This window comes from Octopus bimaculoides, chromosome 18, assembly GCF_046866305.1.
Source record: "Octopus bimaculoides isolate indiv1 chromosome 18, ASM4686630v1, whole genome shotgun sequence".
In the NCBI taxonomy this organism is placed as follows: Eukaryota; Metazoa; Mollusca; class Cephalopoda; order Octopoda; family Octopodidae; genus Octopus; species Octopus bimaculoides.
In genome coordinates, this window is record NC_142945.1 from 31748996 (window position 1) to 31772994 (window position 23999).

The 23999-nt window shown below is 38.7% G+C and overlaps 1 long non-coding RNA gene across 1 annotated transcript; it reads left to right on the top strand.

Moving 5' to 3' along the window:
- The first annotated feature begins 14368 nt into the window (after positions 1-14368).
- Positions 14369-21083, top strand: LOC149132038 (uncharacterized). The gene is made up of 2 exons (XR_016244976.1): positions 14369-15741; positions 17107-21083. It is a non-coding gene; the product is annotated as an uncharacterized LOC149132038 (long non-coding RNA).
- The last annotated feature ends 2916 nt before the right edge of the window (positions 21084-23999 follow it).

The window sequence follows — 23999 nt, forward strand, 5'->3', positions numbered from 1 at the left end:
TATATATATATATATATATATATATATATATATATGTATATATATATATATATATATATGTATATATATATATATATATACATATATATATATATATATATATACATATATATATATATATATATATACATATATATATATATATATATATATATATATATATATATATACATATTTTGCACGGGAATTTGGCAACGCCACTTCTAGCCAAACAATTATTCTGTAGTGATGAAGGAACATAACTCAGAAAGCGCTATACACAAATATTGTATTGGGCTGGGTGGTGGTGCTAGATTCCCTTGTTTGAATATATAAGGATACAGATTGCTTTGTATAGCCAGCTGGGGATGATGTATTCCGGGGCTAAAATTGCAGCAATATTCGTCCTGGACAAGGACTGCCATCTTATATTGGCAAAAATCTTTACTCGAAAGTACTGTAGCTGAATATCTCTCATTGTGAAATCTAAAAGTACTAATTTTCTAATTTATAGATCAGTGACTAGTTGTCACTGTGAAAATTTTATATTTCGAATGAGAATTGGGCAGTGTCACCTCCACCCGAATAATTTTTCTTCTGAGACACGTCTATTTTTTCATTTTTGCTACGCAATGTTATGTGAGTTTTTTTCTGTTTGTGTTTGTACATTTTTGTTATTTTGATATACTTTACGTGAATTTGAACTGTTTTCGTTTGACAAACAGTAATTTTTGCCCTATGGGGCAGAAAATTTCTGAATATTATAATTTTTGTGAACTATTTATTGTTTATTTTACTGAAAATTTCTCTTGTCATTTGTGACAAGTCTTAACATGGATTTTGACCTAGCGTCAAAACAGGATTTTCCTGAGATGGGAGAAGGAAAATCAAGTGGAAATTTAAAGGATATCCAGGAAAAACAGAGTTTTATGGTTACCGTTGGCAGAAATATAATTGAACTGGAAGAAGCTATGGACAAGCTATTCCAGTTTAAGAGTTTAATTGAAAAAAGTGGAGAGGAAACAAGGTTGGTGCCGCCCCCCCGAAACTGTGCAAGCAATAAAGGAGAAAACAGTTATCTACAAAGTGTACAATATAAAAGGAAAAAGAATAATGGAGGTAAAAAACGAAGTTGTGGAAAGGTGCATGGCGCCCATTTGGAATAAAATATGTTACGTTAGCCGAGGAGTAAGAAGTGCCACAATTGAGGCACATTTCAAGTCGACTAGCATAGCCAAAGAAGTGTCGACGCAGACTTTGAAGAACAAGGAAATTATGCTGCTGCCCACATACTTGGGTCGCAGGACCACAAAGGTGACAGTAGAAGAAATCCTGGTAGGGTATGAAGTAATGTGGGTAGCGGTGGCAGTAGTGTTCGACATGGAGGGGAAAATCACAATCCTGCAAATGAGGAAAAAGGAACCGGTGAACTGGAGAGGACAAGCTTTAGAAATGGTAATTCAAGCAGACAACGCAATACTAGAAAATTTGCCTGATAGAGTGTTTGTTGGGGAGGGGCATACAATTCGTGTGTCGGTGGAGGGACGTAGGCCCAGATGCTTTAAGTGTGGGCTGAAGGGCCACGTTTTCTCTATGTGTACGAAGAAAAAAGCAAATAAGCCCCTCCTCAAAACACAGAGAAAGAAAGACAAGTGGAAATAATACCAACGCAAGAAAAAAATGAAAAAAAAAAATGTAAAACCAATCGAAAGAAAACACACAAGAGGCAACAGAAGAGATGGAGTTTAAACAAGTAATGCACAAATGGAAGAAATCTAACACCCTGGACTCCACACCCCAAACAAAACAAAATACAACTACAGACGAACAACACAAAAAAATTCCCCAATCCCACCCTGCTGGCATTACGTTAACTGGACAATGGTTTGCCATACCCCAACCCACAAATCTAAAAAGTTTTTAAAAAACTGATAAAATTGTCTCCTTTAATGGAAAAAAATGAGGTTTTACGATATATAAAATCTCAACCAAGGATAAAACTTTTTAACAAAACTGCAGACAGCGGGTCTGATGTTCGCTATGCAAAAGTCGGAGAGGTGGAGTGGAAGGAAAAACTCCTCCAAGAACATTTAAAAGACAATGTTATAAAAGACGTCACTCCAGAGGTGATAGCGGGCAAACTAATCATTAGCCTGGCATCCACACCAACCCAGAGCCCAATGGCAACACCGGTGAAAAGCCCAGCAGCTATGGGGAGTGTTGGGGAGGCAGGCAGACAAAATCTGTCATGCTCTCTCTCACAACCGTAAGAAGAATATTTTTCTTTTATCAATGATTAAGTTAAGCTGTATAAATGTGTGTGGAATGGGGTCGAAATGAAAAAAGGCTGGCTTGCTTCCTGAACGACCTCAGGACACATAGATTATGAACGAACCTCAAGTGTTCTCACCTCTTCTGAATGGTTACGAGAAATTTATTTCTCTTAGCCAGGGAAGAGGTGTGGGCGTGGCAGTCCTTATCAGGAAGAGCTTGAACTTACAGGTAAGTACTGTCTTTCTGGACCCAGAAGGTAGGCTGGTCGTCCTGGATGTGACCCATGGGAGTAAACAGTCCTTCAGGTTGGTAGCTGTCTACGCCCCTAATAAGCGTGGGCAGTCAATTTTCTTTCGAGACCTGGAGCATTTTCTAGTGACATCAAAAACGGTAGTTCTGGTAGGGGATTTTAACACTATCCTCGATGCGCGGATTGATAGTGTTAGCTCAACCGATAGGAAAGGGAATCCTAGCCTCAAGAGTCTACTAGATAGCTTTAATCTAGTAGGCTGTTACCAACTGGATGAGCCAAGTGTTCCACAGTGGACATGGAGTAACAATGGCGGATCACGCAGATCGTACATAGATAGGGTATTTGTTAGGGAGAGAGATAAAAATACTTTTAGTTGTCCACAATTTTGTATTGTGCCTTACACGGATCACAAACTTGTGACGTGTGAGGTACATGTAGATAAATGCCATAGACAGGGACCCAGGTACTGGAAAATGAACAAGTCTATTTTGACTTGTGAAACCATTTGTACCCGGATTAAGGTGTTAGTACAGAGGGCATTATGCGGCACCATCATTAATAATAGATAGTGGCATGACCTCAAAAGAGCCATCTGTTTGGAGCCATCTGTTTGGAGTCCAGCAGCTAAGTTTAGATAGGACTAGAATAGAGGGCAATTTAGTTAAGAACTTAGATGAGGCGATGGAATCTAGCTCTGCATCTAGAGTGCAGGTGGTGAGTACGGTCTTGTACCGTCACCTCAAAACTAAGCACAAAGGTTGCAGAGTTAGAGCTAAGCTACTTGCAGGGAAACGAAAGGGTATTAACGTTGCCGGATGGGCATGTCGTGTGGAGAGTCAGAGAGGTAAAAAGGCCTCTATACAGTCTTTAATGGATGAACAGGGGCACAAGATCTATGGACAGGAGGAGATGCAGAAAGTCTTTCACCAGCATTTCGCCCAGCTGTTTGGGGAGGGCAGTTCGCTTGAGCGTGGGAAGGCTATAAAGGACTTCCTAGCTGGTGGGCCGCAACTCACAGCACGTGAGGTGGAGTGCTGTGAAGGACCGATCACTCCCGCAGAAGAAGGGTGTTGGCCGAGTGCACCGGGGAAAGTTCACCGGGGCTAGATGGTCTGCCCTATGAGTTTTATCATTGTATGCCAGACTTGTTCAGGAATATACTGGCAGGCGTCTATGCAAACTGGCAACAGAATGGGAGAATTCTCAGTTCTGTGAGCCGGGGAGTGGTGATGCTGGTCCAGAAAGACCTGAGCAAGGGGGATAGTATTAGTAACTACAGGCCCATAATTCTACTTAATGTAGAGTTAAAGATTTTGGCCAAGGTGTTAGCAAAAATGTTGACGGCTGTCGTGGAGAAACTTGTAGGGAAGGCACAGACATGTGCAATCCAGGATAATCTTCACCTTCTCCGCTACACCTTAGACAGGGTTGGGAAATTAGCCAGCAAAGGAGGGGCATTGGTCCATTTAGACCAAAGTAAAGCGTTCGATAGACCATCAATATCTGGAGGCAGTCCTCGAAGCAGCTGGGTTGGGTCCTGGCTTTCACGAGTGGATCTCCGCTATGCACAGCGGCATCAAGTCCACAGTCCAAATAAACAGTTACCTGATGGAGCCGTTTTCGATCAAGCGCTCAGTTCGTCAAGGGTGTCCCTTGTCTCCGCTTCTGTACATGTTGGTTCTAGAGCCATTGCTGCGGAAGTTGGAGAAGTTGGGAGGCAACCTTAATGAAATTGGATGCGGTAAGTCTATTTCTCCTTATGCGGATGACGTCACCTTCATCGTGTCCAATGAAGCACAGCTACCTCGTGTAGAAGACGCTCTCAGAAGATATGAAGCGGTAGCAGGGGCAAAAGTTAACAAGGACAAGTCCATCAGCTTGCGCCTCGGCACCTGGAGGAGCAAGTCGATATCGTCCAGTGTCGTGGGTCACTGGACAGATGGTCCTGTTAAGTTGCTTGGAGTTTGGTTTGGCTCAGACTCCCAGATGGAGAAGAATTGGAGCGAAGTGGCAGTCAAGGTAGAGTTCATAATACGGAAGTGGTCCGGAAGGGATCTGTACTTGAAAGGAAGGGCAGAGGTGGTACAGGTGTTTATGGCATCTGTAATCACTTACCGCCTGACTGTCGTGCCTTGCCTCGATTCATAGCTAAACAAGTCGGAAAGGAGGAAAGCCACTTGTAAGGCACTCCGTTTGCTGCCAGGAACCGTTGAAGGGTGGGCTGGGAATGCCTTGGCTAATGATGCGCAGACATGCGTTGAGGCTGAGACATCTCTGGCGCCACTTGGAGGGTGACAAGGTGTGGAGTCTACTGGCAGAGGAATTCTTCCCGTGACCGGCCTCTATGGAGAGATTTAAACCCGGTTTCATAAAAAGACGGAATCTGACTTTATGGCAGAAGGAGTGCTGACAGGCACTCTGGCTGATCCACAAGACGGGCAAGGCCGGCAGCAGGAATACTACCTCGGTGTTCTATAGAGGGCTGGTAGAGGCAAAAAATGATGATGTCTTAGGAGGGGCTCTGGGGTTCGTCAAGAACCAGCTTGCCAACTTGTTTAAAAAAACTTTTAGGCCAGTGTACTTGGACAACTACCAAAAACCCCTGACCTGGCAGTGCTACAGGAATGCTTTACCTGTTCACGATAAATTATCTAGGCATGGAATGTCAGTGCCACCAACATGTCCAAGATGTGGGCTGGACAATGAAACCGTCCAACACGCTTTTGTACAATGTCGGGAGCTGTCAAGCTTGATAAGTTATGTAGAACATGTGTTGTCGCATCTGGGATGATTACAACTGTTGGCTGGATCTATAATAAAGATGATACTGCCAACTGGACTCTCAAAGAAAGGTGAGGCTTGTTTTTACTGTACAGTGGCAGTATTGAAAGAGTGTGTATGGAGAACTAGAATAGAAGGTTTCGTGACAGGGTCCTTCATCTCTGACCTGGGTTTGTTGACATACTTCAGATACCATCTGAAGAGCAAGATGGGGTTGGAGAGGAGGACCCTGCTGCTGGGACAGTATGAGAAATGTTGGAAGGATGTGATGAGAAAGGTGGGTGTCAGTAACCCAGCTTAATCATCAATGAAAGCAAAAAGATAGTTGCTGGGCCTTACAGGCTGCCGGGTATGAAGTTAGGACTTGCTTCTTTTTATTTCTTTTATTTTGTTAAAAAAAGAAAAGGACATTTTAAAAGTCAAGTAAATCATATATATTATATTAAAATTTTTAATCGTACATTCAAACTCATCATAACATTTTTTTGTAATTGTTTTGTCCCGTAATGTCCCATCTACGTACCGATTGTAATAATCATAATAAAGAATTCACCTCTAGCCGAACAATTATTCTGTGCTGATGAAGGGAAATAACCCAGAAATCACGATACACAGATATTGTTTTGAGCTGAGTGGGGGTTCTAGATTCCCTTGTTCAAAAATATGACACAGATCATGTCACATAGCCAGCTGGGGACGATATCTCATGGGGCTAAAATTACAGCAACATTCATCCCGCCATGTTATGTTGGTAAAAATCTTTACTCCAAAGTACTGTTGCTGAATATCTCTCGTTGTGAGATTTAAAAATAGTAATTTTCTAAAATTGATTTTGGCAGAATTTGAACTCAGAATGTGAGGACAGAAGAAATAGTGCTAAGCATTTTGCCCAATATGCTAACAATTCTGCCAGCTCACTGTCTTATATTCACAAATTAATACAAATAGACAAAGCTAGCTCATCATGGTTACACCAAAACTTTGACTTTCTATGATAGTCCCAGTTTTCTGAATCCACATCGTATAGTGTGTGTGTGTGTGTGTGTGTGTGTGTGTGTGTGTGTGTGTGTGTGTGTGTGTGTGTGTGTGTGTGTGTGTGTGTGTGTGTGTGTGTGTGTGTGTGTGAAGGTTCAGGGTTCAGATGGATCAGGCCCTTGAATAGTAAAGCATCAAGGTTGGGCTAATGGAATAGCTATCATGCACAAAACAAAATTAGGGGAACATATCCATACATACCAAAGTAAAGACGGATTTATATTTCAGTTGTATGTACAATCACAAGCAGCTGACTGAATATACCATGGGTCTTAATGCTGCACCTAGGTTCAAACACTGCACCAATTGTACTGCATTCAATAAACTCCAGATCCATGTTAGTTGCAGGTTCTAAGTAAGGTAAATAATATATAAATAACAACAGATGGATAGTGGCTCACTCATTACAGCTGTTTCAGACATATTTTTTATTGATGAGTGGTTATTACATCATGTGAAAAAAATACTGTTGTTATCAGGTCAATATATGTTTAAATCATGCTTATATTCACCTGATAAAAACGTTTTTTTTTTCCACACGATGTAATAGCTATTCATCAATAAAAAAATATGTCTGAAACAGCTGTAGTAAGTGAACCACTATCCATCTGTTGTTATTCATATATATATATATATATATATACACACGCACACACATATGTATATATATGTGTATGTGTGTTTGTGTGTGTATGTTATATAGTGAAACTGTATACCCACTCCCGGTAAAAAGTGCTAGGAGTCAGCCATTGTAAGTAGACCAGTAGCTGGTTGTCAAGAGAGGGTCAAGAGTCAAAGAGTAGAGAGTCAACAGTTCTAGTTGGTGTCTTGTGGAGCTATCAACAATAGTAAGACAGAAGAAGTTAGTGTATTACTATTTGAGTATGAAGAGATACAACAATATCCAATAACTATATTTGCTATAAACTAAACGGAGGGAAAATTTTCTCAAAGTTAGACCTCTCAGAGGTGTACCTTCAAATTCAGTTAGAGGAAAATTGCACACATCTACTAACAATCAACATGCACTGTAGATTGTACAAGTTCAAACAACTACTGTTGGAGTAAAAGTGACACCCATCATATTCCAACAAATAATGGATGCGATGTTAAGTGATTGTGACTTCGCCATCACATACCTCGATGAAACTTTGACAAAGAGCGAATCTCAAGTGCAACATGTCAAACACATAAAGAAAGTATTCAAGAGAATAAGTGAATACATGCTAAAACTGACAACAAAAATGCAAATATTTGATAGAAAAATTAAAATACCTAAGTAATTGACAAAAGTGGATGCAAACTGGACCCATCGAGAGTGATGGCAATATGGGATATTCTGCCCCCAACAAACATGACAATGCTACAAGCATTCCTGGGCTTGGTAAATTATTTCCAAGTGTATATCCTAAATATACATAAGGTAAAGGCATCACTTAATGAATTACTCAAAAAAGTGCCAAATGGGTTTGGACAGAGGAATACCAGAAAGCATTTAACGAGTTAAAAGATGTGTTAATTTCAGACTTGTATTTTACACATTTCGACCCAAAGTTAGAGATAATACTAGCTACAGACGGTAGTGAGTAAGGGATAGGAGCTATGCTCCTACACAAGGATAACAATGGTAGGAGAAAGGCAATAGCTCACACATCAAGGACATTGATGTGTGGGCTATGGAAAAGAGCTATAGCCAGATTGAAAAGGCGGTGTTGACTATTATATTTAGCATGAAAAAGTTCCACAGGTTCATTCACAGCAGATGTTTTTGGTTGCAATGATCATAGACCTCTGATAATGAAATACAGATCCAAAAAAGGAATCCCAACAGACTGCAGTTATGGGGTGCTATTCTATTAAACTATGATTATAGAATGGAATATCTGCCTTCAAAAAAGTTGGGGCATGCAGATAGTCTGTCTAGGTTAATTCCGAGAAATAACAAACCGCTAGAGGACATCATAATAGCAGCACTAAGACTGGAAGCAGAAAAAAAAAAAAAAGTGATGTGGAACATCATGTGTGGACTACCAGTAACTTTGGAAGAAATAAAAAGAAATGTGAGAAATGACAAATTTATTAATGAGAGAAAAAGAAAACTTTGGTTGACAAAAGGAAATAGAGAAAAGTATGATGCAAAGAACTGTCAAGATGTGAGCGTGTACTCTATATGTGATGCTGTACTAATGTGCGCTCAGAGAGTGGTCATACTACAGACATTACAGAGGAGAATGTTAAAAGAGTTCCATGTGGAACACCCAGGCATCTCTAGAATGAAAGCGCTGATGCGACGTTTCATATACTGGCCAAGCATGGACAAGGAAGTTGAAAACCTGGTAAAAGGCTGCAGAGTATGTGTGCTGGCAGCAAACCTACTTACTACAAAATGTGAACCTTGGCTGGAAGTGAAAATACCATGGTTCTGATTGTATATCAATTTTGCAGGCCTGGTAAATGGATATTATTACTTAATAGTTAGTAACTGCTACACAAAATGGCCTGAAGTCATGAGGTGTAAACAACCAACCTTATATACAGTAATAAACTTCTTACATAAGATGTTCACAAGATTTGGTGTACCAGATATAATTGTCTCTGAAAATGGAACACAGTTTGTATCCTGTGAGTTTAAAAGATTCTGCGAGATGTTCAAATTAGAACATAAAACTATAGCACCATATCACCCTAGATCGAATGGGAGAGCCAATGGTTTGTGGACACTTTAAAGAGAGCTTTAAAAAAAGCTTATATGGAAGCCACAGACAAAGTCACGATCCAACAATTCTTAGGGGTATACAGGGTAACTTCGAACCCAAATGCGCCAGAAGGTAGTTCACCATCAGAATGTTTGCCAGAAAGGTAAAGTCAATATTGAAGAAACTACTACCAGTGAAGTAAAATATACATGCTAGTAAAGACATGCTAAAATTCTTTAGAATTGGTGATAAGTTATATGTAAGAATGCACAAAAATGAGAAGCAATACTGGAAAGAAGGAGAAGTTGTAACATACATAGGAAGAATGATGTATGGTGTAAGAAGCAGAAATGGAATGGAAAGGAGACATAGAAATCAGCTTAAGGAAAGAGGAACCAACAAAGTCAAGAGTCAAAGAGTCGAGAACTGACAGTTCTAGTTGGTATCTTGTGGAGCTATCAGCGATAGTAACACAGAAATTAGTGTATTACTATTTTGGTATGAAGAGATACAATGGTATCTGATGACTAGTAACTATTGTGGCCACTAGCATAAAACAGCAACTACAATACAACAGCAGTTACACATCACACCAGTATGAGGAACTCGCGTTACAACTATATCACTACCAGAACTAGAGAAGTTTCAGGTGTGGAAACAAGGTCTAGAATCAAAGGGCATTAAAGTTAACCTAGCAAAAACCAAAGTCTTAGTAAGTATGAAAGCAGACAAATCACAAATCCCTTCAGGTAGATAGCCCTGCTTGATCTGTAGAAAAGGCATGATTAGAAAGTCCATAAGACCTACTTGGTGTAAGCCATGGACACATAAGAGGTGCAACAATATCAGCGGAAGGTTAACAGGGAAAAGTTTTTGTGTGGAAGGTGCATAGGTACAATTAACACTAAAAATATACAGAAAATAGATTCCATCACATGCCAATGGAGAAAACTAGAAGTAGTCGATAGCTTCTGTTACCTAGGTGACCAAGTCAGTAGCCGGGGTGGATGCTCTGAGAGCATGGCTGCTAGAATAAGAATAGGCTGGGCAGAGAGCTTCTACCACTGCTGGTAATGAAGGGCCTCTTGGTCAGAGTGAAAGGCAGACTGCATGATGCTTGTGTGTGAACAGCCATGCTGTACAGTAGTGAAACATAGGCTGTGACTGCCGAGGACAAGAGTACGCTTGTAAGAAATGAAGCTAGTATGCTTCTCTGGACGTGTGATGTCAATGTGCAGAGAAAAGTTGGGCATAAGAGACATCAGATGTGTACAAGAGACGACTGTGCTGGTAAAGTCATGTGATGCGTATGGACAAGGACTGCTGTGTGAAGAAGTGTTGCACTCTAATGGTGGAGGGAAACTGTGGAAGAGGTAGACCCAGGAAGACATGGGACAAGATAGTAAAGCATGATCTTCAAATGTTGGGCCTTAGGGAGGCAATGACAAGCGACTGAGACCTTTGGTGATAAGCTGTGCTTGAGAAGACCTGTCAAGCCAAGTGAGATCATAGTTGTGGCTGATGCCAGTGTCAGGCTGATGCCAGTGTCAGGTCAATGGCACCCATGCCGGTGGCATATAAAAAACACCCATTACACTCTCAGAGTGGTTGGTATTACGAAGGGCATCCAGATGCAGAAACCTTACCAAATCAGATTGGAACCTGGTGTAGTTTCCTAGTTTACCAGTTTTCAGTCAAACCGTCCAACCCATTCCAGCATGGAAGACAGACATTAAATAATGATGATGATGATGATGATGATGATATATACACTAATATTATTAATTATTTGTAGGATTCATTTAAATCAAGGCATTCTAATATTAAGGACACCAATCAAGGGTTGAGATCTGCATATCCATGTATATACAATATACAAACATGCTTATATGGACATATTCATACACTTTTTCAAATACATATAAATGAACACATCACTATACACATACATATAGATATACATGTGCTTGAAATTATATACCCATGCACACCGAAATGCAGTTTCCAACATAGGGAAGGTTCCAGATATGGTGTTTATATAAAGAAAGAACACAAATGGGTTAAGGTTCACAACAGTTACTTCAAGCATGTCTCTTATTGATGAATTAGATTATGAAAAAAACATTTTCTTTAGGTAAATTAAAATTTTAAACTTGGTTTGGAGTAAAAAATACCAACATGTGGAATGTGGATTGACCCTCTCAAGAGGGTCATAATGCTGCAGAAGCTGTGTAATGCAGCTTCTTCCTGAGAAGAAGCCATGCCAAGTGTCAGGGAACAAGTCATTATCTTTCAGGAATGTGGTCAGTTTCCTCCTGACAATGCATTTCATGACTTTGCTGACATGGGAGTTTCGTGTGACAGGTCTATAATTTTTAGCAGCCAATAGGATATATTATGCCTTTCTTTAACTTTCTGGGAAGTCTCCCAGTTGCAAGGAAACTTTGGAAGAGGATCTGTAGTAGTTTTGCTAGAGCCCCTTTGCATTTCTTTAGGAAGATTGCTGGAAATCCATCAGGGCCCTGGCTGAGTTTAAGCCCATTTCACCAATGGCTGATATTACAACAGTTTCCTCTATTTCTTTGTGTAAATCTGTGCCAAAGATCTTATAAAGCATAGCTATTTGCAAGTGTTTTATCAGAGTTGTGAAAACACATTTGTATTGCATATTCAGTATTTCACTTATCCTCTGGAGGTCTGCAGTTGGCAAGCCATTTTCTTGGAACAGTGGCCCTATCTTGTACCGTACTGAAGTAGACCCTTTTGCAAATCTATAGAAGGCTTTAGGGTTTGTTTACATTTTTGGTAGCCCTGACTTCCTTCTCTGCCCTCTCCTTCACATGGGAATGTTTGAGTTCTCTTTCAATCTCAAGTAGTGTTTGTTTGGGATAGAGATGTTTGCTATCTTTTAGTGGCACACTTGGACAGTTTGAGATCTTTGCTAGTCGTCTCATTAAAATCTTCGTATCCCTGGCAATTAAGTTTTCTGTTGGCTTAACATTTGCTCTAGATCAAACTTACAATATATGCCATGCATTATTGTCATAAAGTTCTGTAGTCTTATGTTAACATCTTGTGTAGAGAGACTTGTAGTCCTGTTTTGTCCTACGACCTCTTTTTGAATACCCTTCCAATCAGTTTTATGAAAGTTCAAGATGGAAAGGAGTTGGTGCTTCTAGTAGCCTGCATGTCTGCAGTTCTCTGCAAGGCATATGTTGTAAGTTCTATTAAGTTATGGTCTGAGTAAATCATCGGTGTCACCTTAAGATTATGGATGAGCATCATATGATCTGTGAAGCAGAGGTCCAGGACATTTTTACCCCTTATTGGGTGGAGCACTATTCCCCATCCCTGAAAACGCTACACATATAGTACCACTGTATACCATTCCAACTTTACAAGAACACCAAGCCTAAAACATACACAAATTTTCCATACACACTTTTCCAGAAAACCCTTGTTGCCTTGCAACGCCCCAAGACACAAGGTCTTGGTGCCAAGGGACTTAACTCTTAACTTAATCGTTGCTCAGTGTTTTGTCGTTTTTTCACAGCAACCGCAAACCGGATGTCTTTTCACCTCCAACAATAGAGAGCAGTCGCCATATTTCATTCCATAATTGCCACCTCTGAAGAGTGCAGGGTTATATAAGCAGTCTGTTATTTAACTGTTGAACCCCCTAGTGTGAAACTGATTGATAAGATCGGTCATAATGGGTGTATGATACTGTACACTTTGACTAATATACCCACTCTATTGACAAATACACGAGTGCATATTTTTTGTGACTTGTGGATTCTTAGATGCATATATATATATATATATATATATATATATATATATATATATATATATAATAATTTTCCCAGAGGATGTAGCAACCGTTACCAATATAGCATAAGAACTTACCTTAGGAGATCATTAACTAGATTCCTTAAGGGTCGTTCTCACAGTTTATATTTATATTATAAGGTTTTTAAACTTTTAAATTTTCATATTCAAAAGAGACAGAGACTTCAAATTCGATATATCGATTTATTCACCACTCTATGTTAACATTTCTGTGCCAAACTTATCCAGTGCTAAAGACTTAATAATAGTTATGTATGTGTTTTTTCGTGTTTTGTTCGAAAGGTAACCACTCCTGAAGAAGTGCCAAATGTCTAAATCCAATGGACCAGTCACTGGATAAGTTTGGCACAGAAATGTTAACATAGAGTGGTGAATAAATCGATATATCGAATTTGAAGTCTCTGTCTCTTTTGAATATGAAAATTTAAAAGTTTAAAAACCTTATAATATAAATATATATATATATATATATATATATATATATATATATATATATATATATATATATATATATATATATATATATGTTTGCTTTTATGTTCAGTTGTAATAAATGCAATTTTATATTAATCTGATGGGTTACTCTATACTTTTGCAGAGTACTAGTGTATTACTTTTAAACAAGAATGTTGTTGACACTGATTTAGAAGTTTCGGCCAGCAAAGCAGTCTGACGATAGCTTAGCTGGCCGAAACTTCGAAGACACTATCAACAACATTCTTGTTTAAGAATGATACATGTGTGTATATATATATATATATATATATATATATATATATATATATAGGTGTATATATGTGTGTGTGTGTGTATATATACAAACATACACACACATACAAACACAATCTACATACAGGCACACCCACATATTTTATTATATACGTACATACAAACACCACACATATACACTCAAAATGTATGTGTGTATGTATCGTATTTAGATATGTTATTGTGTGTATGTGTATGCGTGTATCATATGTATTCAAACTACAGGCTGCAACTCACTGACTATGTCCCACTTTTGCAATACTTACAAGCACTTTTCTTCGTAGTTTTAAATTCACAAAAGGTATAAAATTTTAAAATTAATGATGATAGACGTCGAAGAATTTGACTCATTGTATGTGTACATATACAAACATACACATTATATCTATAGATAAGTTTGATAAGTACCACTGTGCAAAAGTTTCGTCCCAAGAGTAACTTTGTAACTTCTGCCTTTAAAATAAAAAAAATATATACGTAGTCCTGTTTTGAGTTCTATTTTCCTGTCTGCATCAACGAATCTGTACATACATACATTTATATCACACACACACACACACACACACACACACACACACATATATATATATATATATATATATATATATATATATATATATATATATATAGGTCTGTTGTCCAGAAGTCACACACACACACATTTAAGGATATGTAGATAAATAGATTATGATAATATGTATGAAAAAAAATTAAAAGTTTCTTACTTTCGGGAAACTTCCTTCCGCTTGTTTTAATACACCACCAGTTTTATATGTATTTGTGATATATAAACAACTTAACATATATCTATATATTTAAAAAGCAGATTACCGTTCGAGACTCTTTAGCCTGATTATTCGATGTTACAGCTGTAATTAAATAAAGTACTTATTCTTCCAGATTGTCAGTATCCTAGTTATGACTATGAGATGTATTGCTAATATCAGGTATTATATATAGGTAAAATGAAGTTTCCAGAAAGTTCTGATCCCCTCAGCAATGAGAAAAGTTCGTCTGTATTCTCCAAACATCATGCCAGATAAATAACTTTTAAGTTGCTTACGTAGAACTTGATGACTCTCCCCATTCCCCCCACTTTCTGATTTCTCTCTATCTCTCCCCTTCTCCTCATTACATTTATCGTCTCTAACTGGTTTTATAGTGGTAGTAATTCATGAATGGGTTGATGTAACAGACACAGATAATACATGTTTACATATTCATTATTTATTGTTCGCATATTAAGAGACAGAAAAACAGAAAGAGGTAGCGGTGGGAGTGTACGATGACGACGTCGAGAAGAGGAAGCAAAAGAATAAAAAGAAGGAAAAATGACAACAACAATCGACATAAGTAATAAGTTAATTCGTGATATGGAAAACAACGAGAGAGGGTGACAGGAAGCAGAGAGAAAAAGGCAAAACGAAGAGAAAAAAATAGAACAAAGGCTGCTATATGACAAGTGGGGTATATATATTTCAAGTAGTGACTGTGAAATATGTGTGTATACGTGTATGTATGTATGTATGTATGTATACACACATACATGTTTATACATGTATTTATCTGTATACACACACACACACACACCCATACGCACGCGCACATATGCATATAAACTGGGGAGAGAATAAAGTGAGAAAAGTAGAACGATTGAGGTCAGTTAAGAGGAAAGTTGGAGTGGAGGTTGTCTAAGAGTAAGACAGGAGGAGTTACAATGCAATTTAAGTGAGGGCGAACAAAAGTAAGAGACAGAAAACTAATAGAGAGAAAGAAAGAACGCGCTGTGCGTGTGTGTATATATATCTATTAACATACATACACGTCTTTCAAGTTTTTAAATAGACATAGAGAGAGAGGGCGAGTAATAGACATATAGAGAGTAAAAAGAGAAAGACAAAACTGACAAGGAGGAGGAAAAGAAATAGAAGAGTGAGAACGATTGGAAGCAGTAGTGTTCTGCTAGATACAGATAAGTGAGGTGGTAGTGAAATGGACAGTAAGAGGTCGGTATAAAAAAAGAGAAAGAAAGGGAGTGAGTGATCAGTACTGACGAGGAGAAGGCACAATAGAAAGAGAACGAGTGAAAAACAGCGGATTAACGTAAGAGCTAATTTAATTTACGTATATTGAATAAAAGGGTGGAGTAGAACTTGCGTAATACAACTTTCTTACGACATTTGTTTTTCAAAGTTTGCATGCACTTTGAGAAGTTGGCAGGGTGTGAATGGCCTTGAGGGGTAACACTATAAATAGATTAGGGGGTAGTCTATGCAAAAAGTATGTACATATGTGTGTAAATAATTGATTCTAATTTAAGCACAAAGCCAGCAATTGACTGGTAGTTTATTTTATCCACTTTCAAAAGTATTAGAGGCCAAGTTGACCTTGACGGGAATTGAACTCAGACTATAATGAGTTGGAAAAAATATCAGTAAACATTTATTCCGACACTCTAACATTTCTGCCAGCAACATCAATCAAAACAGATTTTTCACCGTCGTTACTCCGAATTCAGCGTTATTTAAATTACAGGCTTAAATAAGTGCCTTGTAAATTCTTAGGTAAATAAAATTTTCGAAAAGCGATAAAGTGATAACGTGAAACTCGGAGCAACAATGTTGAAAAACATGTTTTGAGTACTGGATATCCTGTAGTTTAGGCTCCAAAATTAGTAATTTTCAAAGGTGAAAATAATCTGATTCTTATGCACGTAGACATGCAGACACAATATGAGAAAAATATGCGTCTTTCTTAAGCAGTCCAATAATTACCATTCCGTTTTTAAAAACATTCCAAACGACACCCGCTTCCATTCCTATAATATAGTTTTATAGGGGCTACTGTAGTTTCTCACCTCACCTTGAAAAGTGCATTTTTTTGAAAAACATTTCTTCGGATTCTTAGGTTTTAGATGTCGGAGATTACGAATATGTAAAAAAAAAAAGTTTTCAAAATTTTAACCCCACCCTCGCAACCTCCCCCCACCAATTTTAAATTTTAAACTTTTTTTCGAAAATTTTTTTTTTTCAATCTACGTGGAAAAATATGGGGATTTTAATAACAATATCAAAACAACAATTTCTACAGTTTATCCAAATGAACATAGAAAGTACACTTTACATAGCTGCTTTAATGAAATTTCCACACTTCAATATTCAACAATACATTAAAAGTCGAAAGTGAAACCACAACATCAAATATACAATCTACGATTTATATATATGCGAGGCAATGTAATGCGAAAAATGATAAAACGCTGAATCCACATAAATTCAGGTAAATGCTGGTCAATTAGTTATCCATTTGTGGGTCCATTCATTGGTTTAAATTTGGCTTTAGCGTTTGTCCACATACCTTCTACTGAGTTTGTGTAGCAACTAGTAATGAAATTATGAGAATGGTTGACACTGTAATGTTTGAAATATAGCTTCTTTTCAATGTTCTTATACAAACTCTATTTTTCAGAATATATTACTGATCCCGGCTCAATCCATTCTTCTATCAATGGCAATAAAGTTTCTTCTTCCCTATTATCAACTGGAAGAAGAAATCCTTTATTTTGTACTCGGCAATATCCTCCAAAAATCCATTGCTCTTTTACCAATTAGCCCACGTTATATTTCCTTTTCGTGAACAATGATACATCAATTTATACAATTATGGTGTGTCCACCTATTTCTAAAGAATTGTTTATAACTTGCTCAACTGCTACATCTCTACAAAACTGCATCCAATCTGCAACAGTGTGCTCGCTTTTTACTTCCAACTCTTTCATTATAGTTTGATAACTTGCTGAACGAACTTTTCCACTACCTTCAGCCCACATGTATGTCAGTCCAAATGCTTGCCAAAGCTCAAGTTTTGAATTTTCGAAAAACAACGACTTTCTGATGTTGTCAACTTTTCTACATCCACGACAACGAAAGCATTTCCCATCAATATTTCTGGAATACTTTGCTTTATCCATTCGGATATTACAATCATTGCAATAACTATGATCTTTAAGAAGGCTGTAAGTCCGTAAAAAATCTATCATTCCACTTTTGTTGTATTTGAATCTTGCTCCTATTTCTGTTAGACTTATGCTAGAAAAAACTTCCTTGTTTGGAAAACCCATAACAGTACTTTAAATAAATTAAAAAGTTGTTATAAGCTTTGAGAAGTTTCAATGAAAATCGACGCATACGGTACCCAAAAGGGTTGTTTAATTTGTTCTGGTCCAGATACTGCTGACAACGCGAAGCAATGGAATCGCAAACATCATGAAAGAATTCATTTGGTATTTGTGTGCATTCTCGTTCAATGGCTGCTCTCAAATCAACGACTGTTGCAGGTTTCATAGCGTAGATTTTGTCTTTTAGGTACCCCCATAAAAAAAGTCAAGTCGAGTGAACGCGGAAGGTATTCAAAGAAATCCCTTCGTCCAATTCCCCTGTTTGACAAAGATCTAACATCGCGATGGTAGTGTGGGGGTGCCCCATCTTGCTGAAAATAAAACTCCTCATCTTCAAAGTCTTCTCTTATGCTTGGCATGACAAACTGTTGCAGTAAGTTCAAGTACACGGGACCAGTCACAGTAGCGTCAAAAAAGAATGGTCCAATTAATCCTCTTGATGATAAACCACACCACACTGTGTTCCACCATGATATGCGGATTCTCAAGTCCCCAGTAGGTGCAATTGTGACGGTTAATTGAACCATTTAATTTGAATGTGGCCTTATGACTCCAAACAATCTTTGTTGGAAAGTGTGAATCTTCTTCACATCGTGCCAAGTACCACTCGCAATACTGCACTCTTCAGTCTGAATCATCGTCATTAATAGCATGGACTAATCTTGGAACGTAACTTTGACAACGCTTCAAAATGCGTTGGACAGACGATTTTGAAATACCTACCTCAGGACTTCACTTGCCGCACAGATATTCTTGGACTTTGGTGATATGTTTCCAGCACTCCTTCTTGCTTTGTAGGGGTTGTCAATATTCGTGGTCTTTTCGTGAACGCTTCTCGTGAACATTCTGAACATTTCCATCGGCTTCAAACAAATCACTAATTCGAGTGATGGTAAGTTGCGTGGGTGAACCTGTTTGAAACTCCATTCTAAACTGTCTTTGCACTTCAACTGCGTTCTCACACTTCCAGTTGCATTTTAGAATGAATTTCTTTTGTTCAAAGCTTAGGCTGACTGCCATCATTAATTCCAATGGGTTTCATCTGGAAAGAAAAACATCAGGTGAGTTATCAACTGCTAAAGTGTGTATACACTTGTAGTGACGTCTTAATAGCAGACGACATTTCCGGAAAGTTTATCCACGCATGCGCAGGGACTAGTTCCGGTAGGAATACAGGAAGAGTCTCATGCGCATGCGTAGTCATCGATATCCAAGCTTCGCGCGGATTTTCATCCTCTTTCTCGCTGGCCGACGAAGGGCCTGGACGTCGTAGCAGCCTCTCTCCAACATTCTAACTCTGGAGCTAGACAAATAACCACGCAACATCATTGACGGCGTCTCAGTAACCAAAGGGCGAAGTGCTGCCGAATTCTATTGTAATAAATATTGTTGTGTTGATAGTTCAGAATCTGCGTTCCGTTGTTTCTTCAAGAAGTTAATGTACGGAAGCGGAGTACACCTAATGGTGTATAAACACTTCCCTACAATTGGTGACCCCCGACGTGATTCGGTTCAACCACATCCCTACAATTGGTGACCCCGACGTGATTCGGTTCAACCAAGTCCCTACAATTGGTGACCCCGAATAAAGAACAACTGCAGCCGAAAATCTGAACTACCGACCGATAATACTACACGAGCCATCGCCTGTCTCTCAACATGCTCGTCACAGATAGAGAATGCACACACACTCACTCGTATCAGCTTATTCCACAGCTGCAGGACTTTCTCTTGGTCATCACACGGTACTTTGCAAATTGGTACCCCGAGCTAAAAGATCTACAGACCTCGTTTCAACAGCCATTGAATTCGTATGCTTCGCGACGTTCAACTTCAGGATTGCCTCTGCATTCTTATCCATCACAAGTGAAAAGCTAAGTAAATTTTTCTACGTTAAAGCCTATAACCAATGACTTCTTTGCGGCTGAGACCTTTGTGGTTTTTCACACAAAAAACTTCACGGTTATTTCACCCTAACAACTTTTTGAGCAGTTTCCTACATGTTTCACGAGACGTCAATTCATTCTTACACAGCGTCCTCTACTTGCTGAAAATAGCAGTAAAATGCACAGTTACATTTCAGTGAGTACATAACATTTTTTGATGCTTATTTGTTCCCAGTTCAGCATTTTTCGTCACCTCTCCGTTTCTCTCGGCCGGAGAATGGAAGATTTCTGGCTTATCTTCATTTGCACGGGATCTTTTGGTCATTTTCGCTCGCAGTTCCGAATTCATGACAGCATTTTCAAGCAATGCCACTCAACGGTATCTTTCAAATAGACGCCCTGTCACAACCACTACGCACACCACTGTCAACATCATTACCACCACACACATACAGAACACAGCTACAGCCAGTTCCAGCGCCGACGTTTTCACCACCAATGTACTGTCTACCATTGTCGTCGCCAACAACACCAACATCAACAAGCGCGGTTTTATCTCGACCCTATTAGAGTGGATGTTTCCACTCACGATCAACAGACCAGAACTAACCAGCCAGAATATTCCGTACCAGGTAACACAGGTCGCAGCATCGACGCTCAACTACAGCTCTGCTCCTTGACCACAACTTCCTGCGTATGAACATTCTAAATCTTGTGTAACTCTTATACGAACTGGATTTTTCTCTACAGACATTTTTACTATGTTCTGTGTTTTCTTTCACACGCACACTTGTGCACTCATATATTTTCTTTCCTTTCAGAAAAAAACAAAAAAATCAGACTTTTACATCGCGTGATTCCAGTTTTCCTGGACAGTGGTCATCACGGTTGTTTTATCATTGTCAATTCTTTTGTACATTGCATGCATGTATCTCACAAGTGTACATCATTTCTTTGATTTTTCTTTGTGTGTGTTTGTGCCACATCTTGTGGGTGGTTTCGGTAGCCATCTTGCCTCAGGCGCCCCTCCAATTTTCTATTTTCGTGCTTTCGGCACTCGAGGGGGAGCCATGTAGTGACGCTTTAATAGCAGATGACATTTCCGGAAAGTTTATCCACGCATGCGCAGGAACTAGTTCCGGAAGGAATACAGGAAGAGTCTCATGCACATGCGTAGTCATCGATATCCAAGCTTCGCGCGGATTTTCATCCTCTTTCTCGCTGGCCGGTGAAGGGCCTGGACGTCGTAGCAGCCTCTCTCCAGCATTCCAACTCTGGAACTACACAAATAACCACGCAACATCATTGACGGCGTCTCAATAACCAAAGGGCGAAGTGCTGCCGAATTCTATTGTAATAAATATTGTTGTGTTGATAGTTCAGAATCTGCGTTCCGTTGTTTCTTCAAGAAGTTAATGTACGGAAGCGGAGTACACCTAATGGTGTATAAACACTTCCCTACAATTGGTGACCCCCGACGTGATTCGGTTCAACCACATCCCTACACACTTTTTGGGGATACCGTGTATATATATCTTAATATATAAATCTGAAGTTGTGTGTCTGTGTGAAGCCTTTTTGAAAGTTTATAGAAATCCACATTTTCCACTTTTTCGTAAAAATTTTTACATCAATGGAATTTTATCGATGTGAACTTTCCAGTGCAGTAATTAGATTTTTAAAATTCCGTTTAGTTTGTGTGATTTAAGGGAGATTTGGCTGTTGTTTCTAGCAACTTTTATATTTCATCCCTTCTACCTGGAACGTCATTCTTACACACGCGCTCAACATAAAAATATAGAGAGTAAGAGTAAAAGAGGGAGAGGGAGAGAGAGAGAGAGAGAGAAAGTGATACATACAACGTCATAGATTAAACTTTCATCTCAGTATTCTTTACCTATTTTTCATAACATAGATACGTAAAAACACACACAACCACACATACATGACCTGTGACAACAACATACACATTGCTCTCAATCTCTATTCATTTCTCCCTCTCTTCCTCTCTCGCTCTCTCAAACGTATACACGTGCAAGTAAACACAATCATTCACATCGTGGTATATTTACAAAACATTGATGGCATAACTACAGAGTTGTATCCCCCAACTTTGGAAGGTCATAACTTTCATAAAAATGAATATTTTTTAATGAAATTTTCTATGCATATGTTATTTATTATGTAGATTCCAAATATACAAAAATTTTAGGTGGAAGTGTTTTGGAAGGGGGTGGGGTACAATATTCGGAAATTCCACTTAAATTCCTCTTAACTTCCAGGAAAATGAATATTTTTTCATGAAATTTTGTACAAATATACCTTGATGTATGTACATTTCGAGCATGTAGGAATTGTGAAGGAAACAACTGCAGGTTATTTTTGAGAAGTGTTCCCCATTCGGTGGTGTTTCGGAGCAAGTCGTCCATATTTGTTTCATTTTTCTCTATTACGTGCTTATGTGCATCCTTAGATTTCTAATGAAGTAATAGGCAGTGAAGAGAAGCAGTCATAAGAAAACTTTTAACTACCCCTATTCCTTTCTCCCACTCTCTCTACCTCTTCCTCTCTCGCTCTCTCAAAAGCATACACGTGCAAGTACACAATCATTCAGTAAAATATAACTCATGTTCGTCAATGTTTTGTAAATTTACCACGATTTTCACTAGGGTGTTAGGATTAGGGTTTTAGGGTCAGGGTTAGGGTTTAGGATTAATGTTACGGTTACGTTTTTTAGGGTCAGGGTTAGGGTTAGGGTTTAGGGTTTAGGGTTAGGGTTAGTGTTAGGATTAGGGTTGGGTAATCGTGCGGGTGTTAATCTGAAAAATTACAGATATGTGAAAAGTACCGACCCTGCCATCTATTATAACTTTTGTTGTTCTGTTTAATATATACATAGATTATGCCTCCAAAGAAGAGAGTTTGCTGGGGAAAGACAGCAACACAATCTAAAAAGGAATATTCACCAAGAAAAGCTAATAGTGTATGTTTGGTGGTCCAGTATTGGTATCATCCACTACAGCTTCATGAGACCTGGTCTGTCAATTACAATGGATGTATCCATCAACCAATTGGATGATATGATCAGTGAACTTGCAATTAAACAACTGAGATTGGTCAATAGAGACGGGCCAATTCTCTTGCAAGACAATGCTCAACCATATGTTACACAAAGAACGCTACTCATTTTACAGGAACTGAACTTGGTAGTACTCTGTGATCAACCATATTCACCAGACTTTTCACCATCTGTCTATCACGTTTTCCAGGCATTAATGGAAAAAAAACTTCAAATCTGAAGAAGATGCAAAAACAGCCTTTCATGATTTCATCACTTCTTGCTCCCCAGAATTCTTCGATGCTGGCATAAAATGGCAAAATTGTGTTGATAATTTAGGTGCATACTTTGATTAACTGCATTACTTTTTGTTAAGATAAAATAAAATAAACTTTCAGTTCAAAATCAGATATTTCATTCTTAGTGACCTGATATGTGTGTGTGTGTGTGTGTGTGTATTATATGTATAGTTCAAATTTACAGAAAACAAAAGACAGGTGTAGGAACAACAAACAGGTGTATTAGTTTAACACTCGGGAAGAATGGAAAAGTCTTTTACGTTTCAAGCCTACGCACTTCGATAGAAAGGATTAAGAGGGAAAAAAATGGAGAGAGAAAAAGATGTGCTGAGTTCAACGATCCAACATGACTAAATGACCAGAAAAAAGAAACTGAATGAAAGGGAGATAATAATACTAACGAAACGGTGACTCCGACGAACTAAGGTTCGCAAGCATGTGTGTGTATGTGAGAAAGGAATGTGTGGGTGTGTATGTGTGAATGGGGTGAGGGTGTGAGTATGTATGTTTGATATATGTATGTTTGATATATATATATAGGCGCAAGAGTGGCTGTATAGGCGCAGAAGTGGCTGTGTGGTAAGCAGCTTGCTTACCAACCACATGGTTCCGGGTTCAGTCCCACTGCGTGGCACTTTGGGCAAGTGTCTTCTACTATAACCTTAGTCCGACCAAATCCTTGTGAGTGGATTTGGTAGACAGAAACTGAAAGAAGCCTGTCGTATATATGTATGTATGTGTGTGTTTGTGTGTCCGTTTGTCCCCCTAACATCGTTTGACAACCGATGCTGGTGTGTTTACGTTCCCGTAACTTAGCAGTTCGGCAAAAGAACCCATAGAATAAGTACTAGGCTTACAAAGAATAAGTCCTGGGGTTGATTTGCTTGACTAAAGGCGGTGCTCCAGCATGGCCGTAGTCAAATGACTGAAACAAGTAATAG